General features: G+C 38.1%; 1 protein-coding gene across 1 annotated transcript in view; it reads right to left on the reverse strand.

Moving 5' to 3' along the window:
- Positions 1–19202, reverse strand: part of BICRAL (BICRA like chromatin remodeling complex associated protein) — a 245051-nt gene that overhangs the window by 70107 nt on the left and 155742 nt on the right. The window contains exons 23-24 of the mRNA XM_084514469.1: positions 15054–15422; positions 3899–4035 (exon numbers count right to left, since the gene is read on the reverse strand). The gene's annotated coding sequence lies outside the window, so the exon portion shown is untranslated. The remainder of the gene's footprint in view (positions 1–3898; positions 4036–15053; positions 15423–19202) is intronic.

Consider the following 19202-nt stretch of genomic DNA (forward strand, 5'->3'; position numbering starts at 1 on the left):
TGGCTATTAAAAAAACATATCTGACACACAGGTTGAGTTATACCAGCCAGCACAAGTACACAGTAAGATTCCAGATGTGCTATTTTCCTGTACACTGACAGCTATCAAACCCACCCCTGCAATAAAAAAGTCATGAAATGGGTTTTTAATCAGGTCTAGATTTCCATTAGCCCATGAGGACTGATGTCTGTGTGTTGTGGTTTTTATTCTTTACAGCACATGCCATTGCTCTTAATATGTGGGGAACACATATTAAGTCTAAACCTTTTTTTGAGTAACCTCCTGAAATGGATTTTTTCATATCTAAATTGAAGCCAAATAAACATTATTAACAGCTGTATTTTTACAAAGTATTTGAAGGAGGGGTTAAACTCAGGATTGTTCAATTAACATTTCCCAGGCAGCACGTAAGATCAGCATGTCTGATGGATGGACAATGTAGAGAAAAAAAAAAAAAAAAAAAAAAAAAAAAAAAAAAAGGCTCTGCAGTATGAAAAAATGTCAAGGGAATTCAAATAACATGATGACTTTCCATACAAATAAAATAAAACCAAAACTTTTCCTTTGCAAGATATTCAGAGTCTGACATTGCATTAATTCACATCTTCCTGGAAACTGTTAGATAGATATCAGTTTCTTCTTATATATTTATTGTAAACATTGGTACAAGATGTTCTGATTGTTTCCAGGAAAATACTATTAGTTACAGTTGTACAGAATCAATTTCACATAAAATCATACAGCACAGCTACAGAGAAAAAGAAATCTGTAGGCATCTACTGTAATGAACTAACCACTGTGGTTTATATCCATTGCAAAACTTTAGCAGAACAGTTGGCACCAGCAAAAATATTGCAAATTAAAGATATTAGAAGAAGCTGTTTAGGAAAAAACATTTAACCACAGTTAAAGGCTAACAGAAAAATTTAAATGATTGCTATTGTTTGTGTTCTAATAGGATGTAATTGACCTCAATCATATAAATAAAACAATCATGCAGACCAATATTTGGACTCATTAAAAAGCTGACATATTTTATTAATTTGACTAGATGTCTAGAATTTGACATCTTATATCTTTGCAGTGCAAAGATCATTTACAGTTACTGCCAAAATAATAGCTTACTTCATGAAAAAAAAGTGATAATTAATGTGAAGTTTATAAAGCTGCCTGCTTTCCTGATACCCCAGTCTAAATGTAAATATCCAGTCCTCCAAAAAGCAAAAAGAAAATGTAAAGGAGAAACCTTACTCAAAATTTCACTGTATGAATCAATAGCAAAGCTGAAACCACCCCTCAGCAACTGCAATATGAGCGTTATTTTTGACGTGGCTATGAAGAAATGTGTTCGTTCAGTAACTTTAAAGAGCAGGTTTCAATTTTGCCACATTAAATCTGTCATTCATTCTTTTTTCTTTCTCTTTTTCTTTATGACCAGGCCACCTCAGCAGGCTGGGCAGGAAGAGCAGGGCCTACACTGCTGCCCAGGCACTATGCTCCTCACTCTGCACAAACAAATTTAAGCAGGTTTCCAGCTGAGATTAAGGAAGTGTCTTCCTTCAAAACCAAAGCAGGCAGATCCTCACCTCATAGAAATTATCACTGGAGTGCCACAGAGAGCAACAACAACTTAACTTGGTTGAAAAACCCTCCAAGGGGACCTGCTCACTCATTATCCTTCCAGCCCACTCATGGCAAAAGCCACTTCTGAATAACACAAAGTTGTACACAGCTGAGGGAAATTATATATATATAAGTATATATATTTTTCCATATATATATGGAAAGGGATTATGTTTTGCTCAGCAAGTTTCCATCAAAATTTAACTTTTTTTTTTTTTTCCCCCAGTTTGTCCCCTCTGAAGCATAAAAGAAGTAAAGTGAGTGCAAAACCCTCCAGTGAATATCAAATATGAAGCATAATTCTCTATCCCCATAGGCAGGTGGGTCACCACTGCCCTACGCTTTGTGCCAAGGCACGCAAATGCAGAGAAACAGCAACACTGGCCTTGCTTTTGTAGGTGGGAGGGCTTCCAGTCCGGGGCACAATGCCTGAAGCCCTAGCGTGCACCCTGTGTGGAGCCCTCTCCAAGCTTGGAGGAGTCAGCCTTTCATCTCCCCCCTCATGGACCCCCTTGCCACACTCCAACGCAATTTCACATCAAGATACATGACAGCACTTCTGTTCACAACACAGGATGGGATTCCTTCAAGTTTTCATCCACAGCAATGTTGTTGGTTTAGTCTTAGTCAGATCTATATGACTGAGTGCTTCTATTAAGTGATGGAATACCCTAGAAATACTTATGACATCCACACTAATACCAAATGAGTTCATGATGATTTACGTTTATTAGAGAAAAGAATATCAAAAGAATTATTAATAGTGCTACCACAAAGCTTTGGAAATGGTTGACAGCCCAAGCTCAGAAACTGAGGAAGTGGATTTGGAGTCTGCAGAGAAGAATATGAGGTTTTCTCTTTTGGTAAATAGCAGCCTGTACAAATACTAAATCAAACAACCACTTCATTAATCTTTCTGTGATTTGGAGGGGGGTGGGGGGGAGGAGGTTAAGGTTTTTCTAATAAAAGTCATATAAGCCTACTTTGAAATACATTAAAATAATGTTAATATCTGTGCATAGTTCTTACAGAGTCTGAGAGAAATTCTTTCCATTTTTCTAACCTTTCTATTTATTTCATTTGCTTGCAAAGCTAACCTGATTATTGTCTTATTGTCTGGTTTAAATAAACCAGAACTAACAAAATAACAAGAATAAAAACTAGACTAAAATTTAGAGCATGCTCTGAAGGAACATTTTGCCTTGGAAAATTAAATATATATATATATTTAGAAACAGAGAAATGTGAAAATATCAAACCATTGAAACACAGCCAAGTTAAGGTTCTCCTGGGCATTTTATACCACTTGGCAAATGTATATTAACAGTAAAGATGATGAACCGCAAGCTTGAACTGCATAAACTGCATACAGCTATTGCTTAAGCCCAATATATCATACTGATAAATAAATAAATAAATGTATTTTTTATACTAAAGATAAGTCTCCTCTTTCATGATCCCTGATAAGAAAAGTACACCAGCAGATGAGTGATGAGAACATCATATAGTTGGCGCAACCTTTCTTGTGGAGATGAAAAGCAAAAATTCCCAACCCTCTCACAACTACACAGACTGGATAAGCTATCTATGGAGAGAAGCATTACAGAAATGGTGCACATTATCTCAAATAAGATCTGAATTACTGTGCCAAGGCCTTGATGTCTTCACAGATTATTATAGCCAACACAGTTTAATGAGGGGAGACCTCATGGTGGCCTGCAGCTTCCTCACAAGGGGGAGCAGAGGGGCAGGTACTGATCTGTTCTCTCTGGTGACAGCAACAAGACCCAAGAGAATGAAGTTGCAACAGGGGAGATTCAGGCTGGATGTTAGGAAAAGGTTCTTCACTGTGGGTGATCATTAAGGCTCCCCAGGGAAGCACTCACAACACCAAGCCTGCTGGAGTTCAAGAAGCACAATGCTCTCAGACACAGGGTTTGATTTTTAGACAGTTCTGCATAGAGCCAGGAGTTGGACTCAATGAGCCTCCTGGGTGCCTTCCAAATAGGGATATTCTGTGCTTCTGTGATCAGTCAGATGGGTATTAGCAAGCATTTCTGGAAGAACAAGAGTCTGAGGATACACAGTAAAACAGATCAAATATATATATATATATATATGCATAGCATTACTAGTCCTTGAGTCCCACAGAGCCAATTACACTGACATTATCTTTAGAACGGGACAGGCTAAATCTGTTTAGACTACCCTTTCTCCCATAGGCATCTCAAGAATTACCAGCCATGATAAGCCCCTCTGTGGCTGCTCTTCTTACCTTCATCAAGTTGTCTTTTGGACAATGTAGCAATGGTATGATGAGGTCCTGCCCCTTTGGACTACAGAGCACCTTCCATCAAGTATGTGGCTTGTCAGTAAGCTTGGCCTCTTTTCTTCCACACTTACATTGTGAATCTGAACAAATGAATACGTTGTCAGGGGAAACAAAAAACAACAACGGAACACCAAAAAAACCTCCAAGCTCAAAGTACCAAATTATACAAATACTGATGCTTTTCCATACTGACAACAAGCAGTACAGACCAAGACCATCAGCTTTTCTATCCAGCAAAGACTCTGAGGCTGCCCGAGGAGAGCCGCTACTTGGAAAGCATTTGTAGAAAACAACACCTGAAGCAAATCAAGGAGCGCTGTCTCAACCATCCATTGTGATGGATCTATCTTTCTGAAAATCTTCCCTTGTACTTTAGTATCGAATGTATTTTCTGACACTCGCCTGATTTTTATGCTTTGTTTACAGCAAAGTAGCATTACCGATAGTGTGCTGTGCTTGAGAAAGGAAGGCATGCATATGTGCACCTGCTTTTATGTTTTGCAAAGAGCTTTAAGATGAAGCTGATTGTGAAGGTACTGTACAAATTTATACATTATGGCTAAGTCAGAGCAAAAGGAAAACAAGCTGCCTAGATACTGAACTTTCAATTTAAACCACAAAGGTAGACGGCAAGCACTAATTCAGGAACAGGTGGCTTTTTGCTCATAATATTTTATGGCTTTCATTGCGTTACAGTGGAATGAGCTAACCTACAGCTCCCCTCTTGACCTACCCAACATCCTCAAGTTTAGTGAAAAACAGGTGTTTGGTATCTTGGCTTTCCCTGAGCTCCCCCACAATCCAGCAACTCTTTAGTTGTCTACAACTCTTACTTTCACTTGTTGAAATGGAACATGTATAAAGCAACAGGTACACACTCATTAACTAAAAACTTAACCCACAAAAGCAGTATTTGTCTTTTATATCCTGTGTAGGTAAAAATGCAATAAAAGAATTCAGAAATTCAGAAAATTCTTATGGAAACTTCTTATAATTGGACAGTATGATGAGCCTGCAGCTGTCAGGAATCAGTAATAAGTGCTGGGTTTCCCCTCTACCAGTACCAGGCCAGAGCTAAAACCTTAAATACAAACTTGCAGACAGTAATTTGGACATGAATATTGCAGCTGGCAAGTCCTTGCATTTCATGTCCCTGGAGCTTTATGTATATATTAGACATTGCCTTCTATTGACACAATTAATATTTATATTGGCTCCTCTAGGAGCTTGCTGAGTCTTTTGCTGCAAGACAATGCCATGCAATGAGAAAAATGCAGTTAAAATGAGTGGAGTAGTCTCATGAAAGCTAAAGCAGTTAAGGAAAACAAAACAAAACAAAAACAAAACAAACAGGAATTTGATAGAAAATCCTAGCAGGTAGGTCATAACTCAGAGCAAGAGTAATATGGAGTGACACTCCTCTAAGCTGCCAGAGTTTCCATTTTCTTATATGGTGAAAGAATGCACAGGGAGCACTCACTTTATAGGTTTATCTGCTAAATCAATGCGGAAGAATAATCTTTTCTGAACAGTATTTTTTATTTGGTATCTTTGGAAAAGTCAATTGTTCATTATTTAAAATAAATAAATAAATAAATAAATCCAAAGATAGATTAATAGACCTCTAGGAAGAGAAGTTGTGAAATCCACATACTGCTCACCAAGGCAATTTGAATACTTAAGATACATATAAATACTTAAGATAAAGTTACACAAATTCAAATTGATACTTATTAGGAACTAAATAGGAGTTATTCATCTGAAGCACCTATGGCTTATGCATTTGATAAACATGGCTGCAGAAAGAGATGCCTACTATTATATGAGACTGGTATTTTGTTTAAAGCGTTTTCTTGGACTTACTGTTTTTACACTATGTGATCCAAGAAAAAGGAAAATATCTGCCTTCTTGTGGTAGATCAGTCCATGGGGATCTTTAATTTACTTCTTTTCCAACCTTAAACATTCAAGAGTTATGGAAGTGCAAGCTAAGTAATATTAAAAAAAAATAAATCAAACAAAATAAAAATTGAAAAATGTATATACATAAAACAGATCTGTGAAGCTGAAGTGAAATATTTCAGATTAACTGGCTAGTTGATTAATGAAGCCAGAAGGAAAAAGTCCAGATCAACCTTTACATTGTGCGTGTATGTGTGCAGGCGCGTGTATGTGTGAATGTTTCATGGAGTTCAAGTAACTGATATTTATACACTCTGATTTCTTTTGCACTCATCAGTAGCCTACATCTTGCTTAGAATTATTTTAGAATTGATTTGTTTTTCTCACAGTAAGTTTCAGAGTTGATGTTTCAATATTCTATCTTCTGTTTGTTTGATTTTTTCTCCTGTTTTTCAAATTGTTTTGCCAAAGCATTTAGATGACAGTTACAAGTCATACAAGCAAATGCTTGGGGGGGGGAGGGGGGGGGGGGGGGGAAGTGTTAATTGAAATTCAGTCTGAAAACATTAGAGATCATCAGAATAACTATGACACGAGTCTCTCTAAAAGCCATGAATGAGAAATGCAAACATAATGTTTGTTTCACATGTAGCAAAGCTATAATGTGTACCAGAGTAAAGAAACCCACTTTGTAAAAGCAATTCATAGAATAAAAATGGACACTTCCATCAGTATGCCAAATAGAAGTTTGTGCATACTTATGTCTGCATTTACACATTGGCACATCTGGGACTGGAAGTCAGGGAACAATGTGAATAATGCTGCAAGGGTCGGTTTTGAAAGCCTGTTTTTGGCAGTGCACATTTGTGTGTTCAACTGTGGCTAAAGGTGTGGCAAGAAATAAGTGAAGGAATTTGTGAGTCCCTGAGAAGGAAAATTTCGTGTGGAAACTGATATTTCAGACTGAGACTCAGAAGAGCTTGTGGAAGGAGGGGTGCAGGTGTCTCAAAGCATCCCATGGGCACCAAAAGGTTTCCCAGGAAACCTGCAGAGGAGAGCAAAATCACAAAGCATTTTAACCAAATTTGTTCACATTTTTGGTGTAGAAATGCTGAAAGACCTTTGTGTCAGACAACGCACAAATGTTTGTGACAAGAAGCAGGGGACAGGGAAAAAAAAAAAAAAAACTGTAAGAAAAATAAAGGTAGAGTGTAGGACAAGTGGTAATTTAAAAAATTTGCTAGTAAAAAGTGTTAGAAAGTCTTGTCTTCTACTTCACCTTTTGATTAAATATTTATTTACTAGTTGCACCAATGGGGGTTTAAACTAGATATTAAGAATTTCTTCACAGACAGGATGACCAAGAGTTGGGACAGGTTGCCCAGGGAAGTGATGAAGTCCCCACCCCAGAGATATTTAAGAGATGAGTGGACATGGCACTAATAGACATGGTTTGGTGATGGGACTTGCTGATTCAGGTCAATGGTTGGATTTGGTGATCCTGAAGGTCTTTCCAAACCTAAATGATTGATTCTGTGATTCTATTATTTTAGGGTCTCTGAAAACGAATATGAGAGAGGGAGTGGACATATTGTACAGATGCACTCCTGGGGAATCTTCTGGATATAAACCATAGGGCAGAATTTGTATGAGATGTCAGCAACTGTATAAACAAGGATCTATGGAAGCTATGTACTGCTCGACAAGGTGTATCTGACTTTTACAATTCATAACCCATTATGGGTAAGGATTGATATCTTATTTCTTTAGATTCATATTTGAAGTCTTTCTAGATATTTCTACCATACAAAATAAACCCACTCTGCAACTTAGAAGAGCTTTATGAGGCAGAGGAGTTGAAAGTTAACAGCTTCATTTTCTGGTACCAATCTAATAAAAATGCCTGGTTTTAAAATATGTCCATCTTAAAGCCACAAATCAAACATTATAGTATATTTCCTACAAATATTTGTAATTATCATGAGGTAGTACAGGAGCCTTAAGAATGCAAAACAAAAAGAGCTCCTGAAATAAAGCCTATTGACATTACCTCATACTTCATCACTACATACACAATAGTACAATACACAGCATAACTTCTTGCACATGTACAAACTCAAAAGGCCTGATGTGTATAGGAGAATAAATAAATCCAGAAAACTGATGTCTGAGAAGTCAAACCACTTGTTTAAGAGTCTTTCAAATCAATCTACCCAAAGACATTTTTCTGTCATTAAGGGTATACGCAAAAAAAAAGCTATTCTGGAACTGCTGTAGCTGAACCAAGCACTGCCTAAGCACTATTCTTTTTTTTTTTTTTTTTTTTTTTTTTAATGACCTCCTGATCGTTATACAATCTTGACTAATTTCTGAAATTAGAGAGGCTCATTTTCAGAGACTGAGATGCTAATGTTCTTGAATTAGTTTTTATGGTTTGGAGCTTTTAATTTGAGATTTAAAAACCATCATAGCTCACAAAACCAAATAAACTGCAGCTAATGAAATTCACAGAAGTGAAGTGCTCACAGAACATTTCTCACTAGCTTTCCTGCATGATTTATTGACAGCTGGTTGTAAAAACAATTTTATTAAAGGTCATAATGTTTGGTTAAAAAAAAAAAAAAAGTTTAATTTATGGTGTAATTAGCCTTCCTGCAATAGGCATGATGCCAGACCCATCACTTACAAACTTTGGCTTTGAAATAAGCATTTGGTGGTTTTAATTATATCTTTGAGAACATGTTCAAAGGCAAGACCTCAGTGATGTGGTGTTACTTTCTCTCTATAGCCATTTTATTGCCGTTATAATGGCCACAGTAATAGACTTATTTGTACTGATGGATATATAGTGATTGTAGAGCAGGACCCAAGAGGAGCATGGTTGGGACATGCAAGAGGCAGCAGGAGCAGGAGGCAGCCAAGCCCTGTGCTCCCTAGAGGAAGTCGTTTGGGATCTGCTTTGTGTCTGAGCCTGCTCCTAGGAGCCAGGATAGTCTGAGATGTGCAAGAATGGCTGGGCTGTATGAGTAGTTATAGTTTTTTAAGATATCCTTGAAATGTTGTCTTTGCCCTTGTCTGTGCAATGGCAGAAAGCCAAACAGGAGCCCTGGTCCCCCACCTCTAGGGGAGCACTGTTGCTCCTCTGGAAAGCAAGCTCTAGCACCAAGATATGGCTTGTGCATTTTCTTATGATTCCCCATTTTATTCTTCAATTCTCAGATTTACTCTGCTGTGGGTTTTGTTGTTGTTTTATTGTTGTTGTTTTCCTGATTCATTAAATTTAATTTGTGGCAAAAAATGATTTCAGATTAAGGGAAATAGTTTGTCATCTGCCTCCAGTAACTCTGCGGCCTTTACCATATTAGATAAGGGTTAGACTGTTGGACAAGAATAGAGCCATGAATACTGACCACAGTACTCACAGACAAGGTGTTAACCACCAATTATCAGCTTGAACCCTGAATTTTTATTTCCACTCCTTTTCACCTTGTTTTGCAGTTATTGTCTTGAAGGCTTCTAAGATCATCAATTGCCATGATAGACAGCTCCAATACCAATGAGAAGCTCCCAAATCACTCCCAATTTAATGAGAGTTCCTATTCTGAACTTCAGAAAGTCAGAAGAGTCATCATTGGCTTTTCTTTTACCAAAATCTGGAGTAGGCATTGCAAAGCTGGGAAACAGAGAAAACATCTTGGAGAAGAGTCCCTGTAAGAACAGTTCCTGTGACAAGTGTAAGAGGCCCAGATCCTGCAGTGCCAGGTTAACCTTTCCATCCTCCGAATCGTTCCACACACTGCATACCCTCCACAGCATGTGCTGTCAGGAAATGTTTTAATCAAATGAAAGACAAAAAAATCTGCTGGACTTTAAATAAATAAATAAATAAATAAAGTTTATAAATCTAATACCTAAAAGTCTAAGGCATACTTGCTTTTGACAAAAATCATCGTACTAGGTATCACTCCAAATCAGCCATTTGGTCTTCCTTTGTCACCCAAAACCCTTTCAAAAACTGACCAACATATCCAGCCACATCTCTGTCAATTTAAAGTGGGGCCCAACAGAAAGGAAGCTCAAAAAGCAAACAGTTTTGCTGCAGAAACTCTCCCAAGAGGGATTTCAATTATTTCCCAGTGGGAGTCCCAAACTGGGCATGCAAAGCCAGAAAAATCAAAAATGTTAAGATAAATCCAGCATTAATTCCACTTCTTGACTAAAACACTGTTGAAAAGAAAAAAGGCTCACAGCTGTGGGGCACCTGAAATCTAACACAGAGCTGTCCAATCCAATTAACATTTTTCCCACTTGTGACCACATTTGAATTCACCATGCAAAACATCTCAGAAAGCTTTAGTAATCAAATCAATATAAACACTGAAGTATGGCCTAAAATTTGTTAACGGTGAATACACACCCACGGAGTTTCAAGGGCAAGTTGCATTGTGTGTGAACATCCTGTCCCAGGACTAGAAGAATTTGGCAGAACGAAGCAACAGCGTGTAAAATTTTGTTTTCAAGAAGCCAAAATCACCCCTGCCAGGCCCTGCCAAACTCAATTCTGGCAGTGTTGGTGGCACTGCCTAATATCTCCTTGGAGAAAATGCCTCAAGGAGGCATTAATGTTGGGCATTAATGAGCGAGATGACTCTCCCCAGGGCTTTGAGGTTACCATTAAGCATGTAAAGCTGTGTCTAGACATAGCTGAAGCCAAAGCAAAAGGTAAACACATCCCTTTCTCTTTTGAAAAGGTTTCTTTGTGTTTTTCCCAACTCACTCAACCATCATTCTATTTCTGTTGCTCTATTTTCTAAGACACGTCATCACTTACAAGACATGAGCAGGGCCAGGAAATAAGAAATTGTTCAAGAAAAGTAGTTTTTCCCTGTGCCATAGAAAGCATGAGGCTCAGGCTGGGGAAAAGCAGCCGAGCATTTGAGTAACTTCTCATTAAAGCTCTTCTCTGCCCTTTCATAGAAAGTCTGTGATCACCAATTAATTCTTTTTATTTTGCTTTTACTAAAATAATGTGATATGGGTTTACAGAATCTCTGGAGAACACGAGACAGCCCTTGTAATTTAATCTGAGAAATACACATACTTCATCAAAAGAGCAGTTGGTTTCAATGATCTACTGAGAGTCCCAAAGGTTTCTTTTTCTAATTTTTGAATACAATTATTAAATATTATTTGGCAGCATTGTGCTTTTTCTGGCTCAGCTTCTTCAAAACAAAAGTTTTATAATTAATTTTGTTTCAGTCTAGTTGAATGATCTATAGCTAATTCCAATACAGTTAAATCCTTTCAATGCCCAAAGTCTTCTCCTCTTCCTCACCAGTTTTCAACTTTCCCCACCACCACCCTCCACGCGTGGGTCAGGTATAGTTCTGCAAGAGCTCAGAATGTTCTTCTACTGACAAAAAAGATATTCCTCAACCTGTCATGGATTGAAGCCCATAGTGAGCTTAACTCTTTTTTTCTTTTATATATATATATATATATATATATATATATATATATAAAATATATATATATATATTATATATATATATTGCATCACGTTCCAGTTTTCAAGGCTAATTGACATGTGAGACATAGCCTAAAAATTATTACAAAATTAAATCAAATGAAATGAACATACATGGTACACTAAATTTAATTAGGAATCAGCTAATCAAGAAAATGGTATTAATTAAGATATTTCCTATGGAGCCAAGGGATATTCAGAGGTAATCAAATATTACAAAAACTATTCCCTAAATCAAATAATTCCCCATGTCCAAGACTTCCAAATAAATAACCACCAGTTCTTCTGCTTGCAGACATTTAATTTTCCTAGCATTTACCAGTCTCAGCCATGTCACCACACAGTTTGTTGCACAGACATTTGCAAGCCTGGCACGTCAGGGCCCAATACTAGACCACAGTATTAGAAGTGAAGAAGTCCTTTTCTTTGTGTTGTTTAATTACTGAATGCTAACACTGCTTGCTGAGCACCACTTGGTATTTGGTTTTGCATAATGTATTAACATTACATATTCATAGGACATTTCTCTTGGAAAGAGTCCAGTGGAGCGCAACAAAAATTATATGGGGCCTGGAGCATCTTCCCTATGAGGAAAGGCTGAGAGACCTGGGTCTGTTCAGCCTTGAGAAGAGAAGACTGACAGGTTATCTTATCAACGTTTACAAATATCTCAACTGTGGGAGACGGAGGTATTTGACCAACCTCTTTTCAGTGGTTCGTGGGGACAAGGTGCAATGGCCACAAAATGGATCACAGGAAGTTCTGCACCAACACGCAAAAGAACTTCTTCATGGTGAGGGTGATGGTGCACTGGAACAGGCTGCCCAGGGAGGTTGTGGAGTCTCCTACTGTGGAGATATTTAAGGCCCGTCTGGACACCTACCTGGGCAACCTTCTTCAGCAGGGGGTTGGATCCAATGATCTCTTGAGGTCCCTTCCAGCCTCTACAATTCTGTGATTCTGTGACATATTAACATTAATACCACCCTACTGCACATTTCAGATAAAGCCTACTGCAATTAGAACAGGTAGCATTAAACACTCATTAAGCCCTAAAATACAATGCTGAAGGAGGTAGCAATAAAGAGAAAATTTGGAGATCTTGCTTTACCAAAATACATTGCAAATAATCTTCATTTCTACACCAAGAAAACAGTTCTGTTTCACACACATGCTGATTCCATTACCTTCCCTGTATCTCAAGAGCTGCAGAAAACAAAAATAAAAGCACACTAACTATATGAAAACAAGATAGCTATTTTAACTGCACACTCTGCAACACTAAGAAATGTTATATTTGTTCCCAGCATTAAAGACTGATTTACAGTGACAAATGTATTGCAAATTGCACAGTTTATTTTGCAGGACCATAAGAAATCAAGGGGTCTAAAAATTGTGCACTAAGAAATCATTTAACCTGACAAATACTGATGGTTAAGACCCTTATTTTTTAGAATTTGTTTAACTCAGAGCTTTTCCAGAGATTTTGTTGGAGACAAAAAAAAAAAAAAAAAAAAAAAAAAAAAAAAAAAAAATAGTCTTTAGAGAAAATATTAAAATTTGGCTAGTTAAAATTAGGCAAATTCATGTATATTCAGATTTCTTCTGACTTAGTGCTGCACCCTATACCCAACCTGTTCATCCTCCACATTGACATGTTAGCTGAATTTTCTGACCTACCCACCCCACATAACCTTTCCAACTCAGCCAGCCCTACCTTGTTTGAAGCAGAGGAAACAAGCCCTGACTGTTCCTCCTCTTCATTTAGAAGCCTATTGCTCAACTAGAGATAAGTTTTCTAGCTCGTCTAGCTTCGGCTGCTCCTAACTCCTTTTTTTTTTTTTTTTCCCCTCCATTTGTGCAAACATCTGAACTGCATTCAAGCTATTCTGCAAATGTCTTCCTCCCTCCTTCCCTGCCTCCCTATAAACAGCTTTGTTCTATCATTGTCCTTCAGCCAAAGGCCATTTGCACATAAGACATTGTGTGCCTTCCCCAAATGTTCTCCAGCAGTTCTTCAACCTGCCCCTGCCTACACAAAACTGAGTGCCTGAATGTGATGGACAAAGGGATTCCCCAAGTCTAAAAGACCTAAATAAGGTCATCCCCAGTGCCAAAAGTACCATGAGAACAGGTGCCAAGCCCAACTTTAGATTTGACCTTTAAGGGTTTGTTAATTCCCACAGCACAGGTAAGTTTTATGATGAAGAGTTGTCATTTAGGGCATAGACTTCATTCCACATCAACAGGCAAGAAACTATCAGAGAGCAGCTATTTTCAGAGTCAGAGCTGGAGTGGGCTCAAGTACACGATCCAGCAGCACAAGATCCTGTTTCCCCAGAGCACTGAGCTGTTCCCCTGCCACAGGCTGACACATCTATTTCATTTTTGCACCAGTTTTAAACAGTCAGCATTTCTAAATTCAGTGTAATCCCATTTCCTGAAGAACTGTTGCAGCTGAAAGGGGGAATTTTTTAGAATTCAGATCCCAATTTGCTACTGATTGAGCAAATAACTAACAGGTGCCTCATCTCCAAGCTCCGCACTGCAAGTCTGTTTCTCTTAAAAGAAGTAGGTGCTTCTACATAAAATGCCCTAATGGTAACACTCCATCACTGATTCAAGAAAAGAAGAGAAACAATTGTTAAAATAGTAGTTCCAACTATGAACTGCCAACAGCTGTCACCCACACTTACCAGGTAGAGTTACAGTATTGTTCCCTTTTAAAACAAGTTTTCATTTCAGTGAACCACAGTGAGACCATTAGCATATAAATCAGCTTTCTCCAAAATGGAGAACAAATCCACAGTAGACATTGGAGCAGAAATACTGAATAGAAATAAGAAAATATCCACAAGGCACACTCTTCCCCAGATACATTAATGTAACTCCTATTAACGGTAAAGGCTACAAAACCTGTTTTCTTAAAATGTTAGATCTCAAGAAATCTCATTAGAAATCTGAAAACATTCTTAATGCAGGTGGCCTTCGAAGACAAGGTGGATTAGTGTCTACGAACTGGTAGTTGTGTGCTTCCTTATGGATAAGCATGTGTCAGTCAAGCCTATTCTTTAATCCATAAAACTGAAGTGTCATAAAATCAGTGACATAAACAGTATGAGTACATAAACCTTCCTTCCTTTTCTAAAGAGGGATAGATAAGGTCAAAACATTTTACATTAACATATTGATTTCATCAGAATGGAAAAAGTCAATACAGCTGAACATATTATTATTTTTTTTCTAAAGAAAATTCTGACACTGGTTCTTCATTTCAGCCTAGAATAAACTAAAAACAGCTATAACTCCAGTTAGAAATAATAACTTTTAATCAGCCCTATCCATTACTTCTACTATATTTAATATTTGCGTCTTTTACTAGTAGCAGTTACTCTTAGCTTCAATCCCATCAGCAAAAACAACTTCAGATTACAGCACATTTGCTAAAAATACCATATGTCTTTTGTCTGATTACTTTTTTTTTTCCTTCTAAAATATGCTGTGCATCTTTTATAAACAGTCCTTGAATACTTCATGACAAATGGTACTGCAGTAACAGAGAGTATCATTATTCATGTTTATCAATGGCATGTACACTAGGCAAGTAGTGAAACTCACTTTTACACACTGGTTTACGGTGAGCACCTATGTGTTATACCATTATCTTACCTCATATAATGCTAGGTTACTATTTTTGTGGAAGAACAGAAGAGATTCAGGCTCTTTCCTGCACCCTGCCACAGTCCAGAGGGGACCTTCCCCAAAGACCCATGAAGTCAGCAGCAGTGTCATTTTGATAGGCTCTCTTCCTGCCTTCTGGTTTGTTTTTCACTACTTGTTTTACTATTTGTTTTTACTATTTATCTTCCCTGACTGGGGTTAAAGTAACTGATGTTTGTTGAGCACACTGAAGTTTTCAGTGAAGTATTAATATTTACAGAGCATTCTCTTCTTGGTTTGTAGAAGTTGTTTTTGGAATTCCTTTTGTTTTTCTCTTTGGCTCTTGTTCTCTGGGAAAGCTGTCTGAACAGTTCAAACCTACAGTGGAACAAGAGAGGAAACTCAGCTTTTTACATATCATTTGTTTGTGTTCGATTTCTTTATGAAACATCTAAAGCATATTTACATTTACCAACTGTGAGAAGTAGAAATGAATCTTCAAGCCGTGTTCTATCCCTTATGAACTTGGTCTGTGTGAAAGCCACATTAACAACAGTTCCTTCCTGTATGTCTGCTTGCCAGATGGAAATTTATCTTTAAAATCTGTACAGTAGTGTGATATTACTGACATGTTATTTCTGTGCAATGTTGTCTGTGCTATGGAGTTCTCTTTGAGAAGAATAATCAATCCATTTTAAACTCAAGATATAATTGCCCATTAATATCCCCTGATACTGTGAGAGCCTTTAATCATGCCTAAATATAAAATAACCTATACTGAAGTTTGTTTTTTCTTTGTTAATAAAGCAAATAAAAACATTTGCAAAGCAAATTTGCAAACATTGCAAGCAATGAGGCTGATGCAGTTCCCTTAGGAAGACTATTGTATTCATGCATTTGTTTGAAGACACTATTTTAAATTACTCTTTTAGGAGAATTAGTTCAACTATTTCATTTTAATTATATCTTATTATATTAAGACTTAGGTACAGTACTTAATCATTGAAAAAAATACTTCATGATATGCAGTATTGCAAAATAAATGAAGCTTCTAGGAAGAGCATTTTTTTTTTTTATCTTTCACTGTCACTTTCACCAGAACACCTGGTAAGACTAATCATGGATTCCCTATCAAATTAATCACTCTCTGCCTTGCCTTTCCCACTACCCAGTGCTTAATGAGCTCACAAGAACTTTACTCTTTTGTGTATCAGTGAAGGCACTCCTGATTTGTTCTAATGTGAGAGCATCTGTCAGAGTTATTTCTCCTGTGGAATACTCACATCACAAAGAACAGCTCAGCTAACACTCTGGCAGTCTTCTTATACTGATGACCAAGCCCAGGGGAGAATATTTGTTCTTCTGTTCTGGCTTTGCTACAAGAAATCCATCCCATCGAGTAATGCACAAACAATAGAGTGAAACAGATTGAAGATTGCCATCAACTTCACTGAACAAGCACTGGGCAGAACCACAAATTTCACCTCCTAACAAAATGTTTTGTATGGCTGCATAAATATCTGAGGAGAAAGCCACTAGCTCTGGGATTAAGCCCAGATATTTTTTCATTTCTCCCAGCTGGCGATGTAGTGCTCATTTGACATTATGACACCTGGTACTAAAGGAGTGGCTTCAAAGGATGCACCTATTCATCCAAAGTAGCAGAGACTTAATCATCAGTGTATTTGGACTCTAGCAAAAGCCTGAAATATTTTAACTAATGAGTTAATAAACAGCACTCAGTAGCAAGAGGGGTTTTGAGAGAAAAAAAAAAAAAAAAAAAAGGTTGTGATTTCCTCTTGATTGGGTCTCACTGCTAACCTAAGTCTTCTCTAATATGCAGCCTGGTTTCTCTGTGCAACAGGACCTCAACCTCTCCATTCCTCCGTGTTTGAATAGCAGCAGAGTTTACCCTAGCCTAAATCTTTTCTAATAATCTTCTCTGGTGGCTCAAATTTCTAGCTCAACTAACAAAGAGAGTTTTATTTTATTGCTTTGTCTTTGAACCTTGAAGCCTTTACATATTTCTTCGGATGAGGTGAGAAGGTGTAAAAGGAGCAGTGTTCTTACCTACAAACATTTTCTCTGGAAAGAAGGGAAAGAATGAAGGGAAAACAGCATTAATTAGAGTAGCTAATGTGCTGATTCCTGACATTTATCGTGCCAGCTGTGTCGAGAGTGAGTTTCACTGCATTTAAGCGCAGGAACTATCCCAGACCAGGTACAGGCAGAAACCCTGCACTGCCTTTGTGTGCCTCTTGCTTTTATACTTCTGCTACTTATCTTCTGCAAGGAGAAGCAGTGAACAGGACCTCAGGACTAAAAAAAAAAAATAAAAAAATAAAAAAACCACAACTGAGAATATGTAAATGCTTCCAAAACCAAGCTGAAAGAATGACAAACTATGAACCCTAGTGCCTTTGAGGGATGAATTATGTCCATGCCTTGACTTCAACACACAAACTATCTACACAGCTCAAGGGCTTGCTATCTTACCTATCTCAGGAGATCTACTGTCTCTCTTCCCAGCATAGCTTTTCCCTAATTCAATAAAGCCGTGCTGTCTGGCTGCCCTCTCTCAGGATGTATTGCTGAACATTTTTCCATCCCTCCCCTCTTCCTTCCAAACCCGGCTGTTCCACAGGGCAAAGGGCAGGAAAGCACACGGGCTGGGCCACGTTTGAGATACAGCATTGCAGCTAAAGGAGATGTAAAAGGGGAAAAAAGTTCTGCAAAGTTGCAGATTAATCCCAAACTTTCCCCAAACAACTTTCCTCTGGCATCATTCTGTGCTACAAAGAATACAATAATCAGGCAGAAAGAAGGCTTTCTCGTGAAAGTTAAAAGGCAGAGACTTGTAATAGAAAACAGGTTAGAAATTTAACTACAGAATCATTATTGTACTTCCATAATGCACAAACCACAGCATTCAAGTTTTATATAAACTATCAAAATCTGCATGAGTTTCCCATCACATATGCCAGTAGGAAAGCTTTATGAACAGCATTTTCCCGTGCACTTATCAATGCTGCTCTTCTTATTATGCCAGTCATGGACTCTTTGTTTAAAGGGCACAGTAGGCATCTTCCTCTGGTTTTATTTTTACTCTTCTGATGCCCTCCAGATTAATGAGGACTGAGCCCCTGCTCCTGCTGCTGTCAGACCTCTCCTTCATTTTTTGCTGACAGCCAAACCTGCCCTTCCTCCTTTCCATTTGATGTAGAATTTATATCGGCCACATGGGAAAAGGAGGAGCAGCTTCAACCACTGGCTTTAATCTCCACGTGAAAGGCAAGGCAACGATGGGGCAACAAGGAGCATTGAAGTCTTCAGTGTAAATGTTGTTGCTCATTACAAGCTCCCTCTCTAGGGATAAGAAAAAAATCTTCAAAGGGGAACTGCACCAGTCTCACACACGCCGGCGTTCCCTCTCACACACACACGCCTTTCACATCTCATACATGTGGTTTCCACGCAGGAAACAATTACTGTAATTAATAGACCCAAATAACCCCACTGTTCATTTAAAAATGCACTTTAAATTGACAGAGGCATGAAAAAAAGTGGCTGGGTGCTTGGGTCTCATTACCCGTGTGGACTAAAAACCTGGTTGTGTACATAGACTGTCAGCTCTGTATTTTTCCAGACCTATCACATCAAATTCAACTCCAGCACAAAATGAAATACGCCCAGGGTTCGAGTGTTCTCTAGGAGGCACTCAGACGCCATTGCTTCTTCCCGCAACACCTAGGAGCTATTTTGTCTGGACTGAAATAAATGTGACAGACATTGGTGGGAGGGGGGTCTTTTGTGCCCTGGGAGGTGGTGGCTGACATTTCCTATGGAAGATTAAATCAAGGATTCTCATTTGCCCAGCTGGGAGCATTTACATTTGCTTAAATTACTGTTTCTCAAAAAAGCATCAACATACGCTATAATTTTTACTGTGTTTACGTAGCTCTGATTTAGCCACGTCAGACAGAAGATTATGATTTCGTCTTAATTGCCTTCAGTAAGAAGCATGGCACGATCATGTCAGTGAATTGATAACTAATATTTCCACTGGTTGCAATCATTTCCCTCCCACGCACTACCTGGCCACAGGTCCCTTTATGTGTGACCACAAGTCTGCAAAGCCACGAACTGCCTTTGGGCAGG

This window comes from Aythya ferina (genome assembly GCF_964211825.1).
Source record: "Aythya ferina genome assembly, chromosome: 3".
Classification (NCBI taxonomy): Eukaryota; Metazoa; Chordata; class Aves; order Anseriformes; family Anatidae; genus Aythya; species Aythya ferina.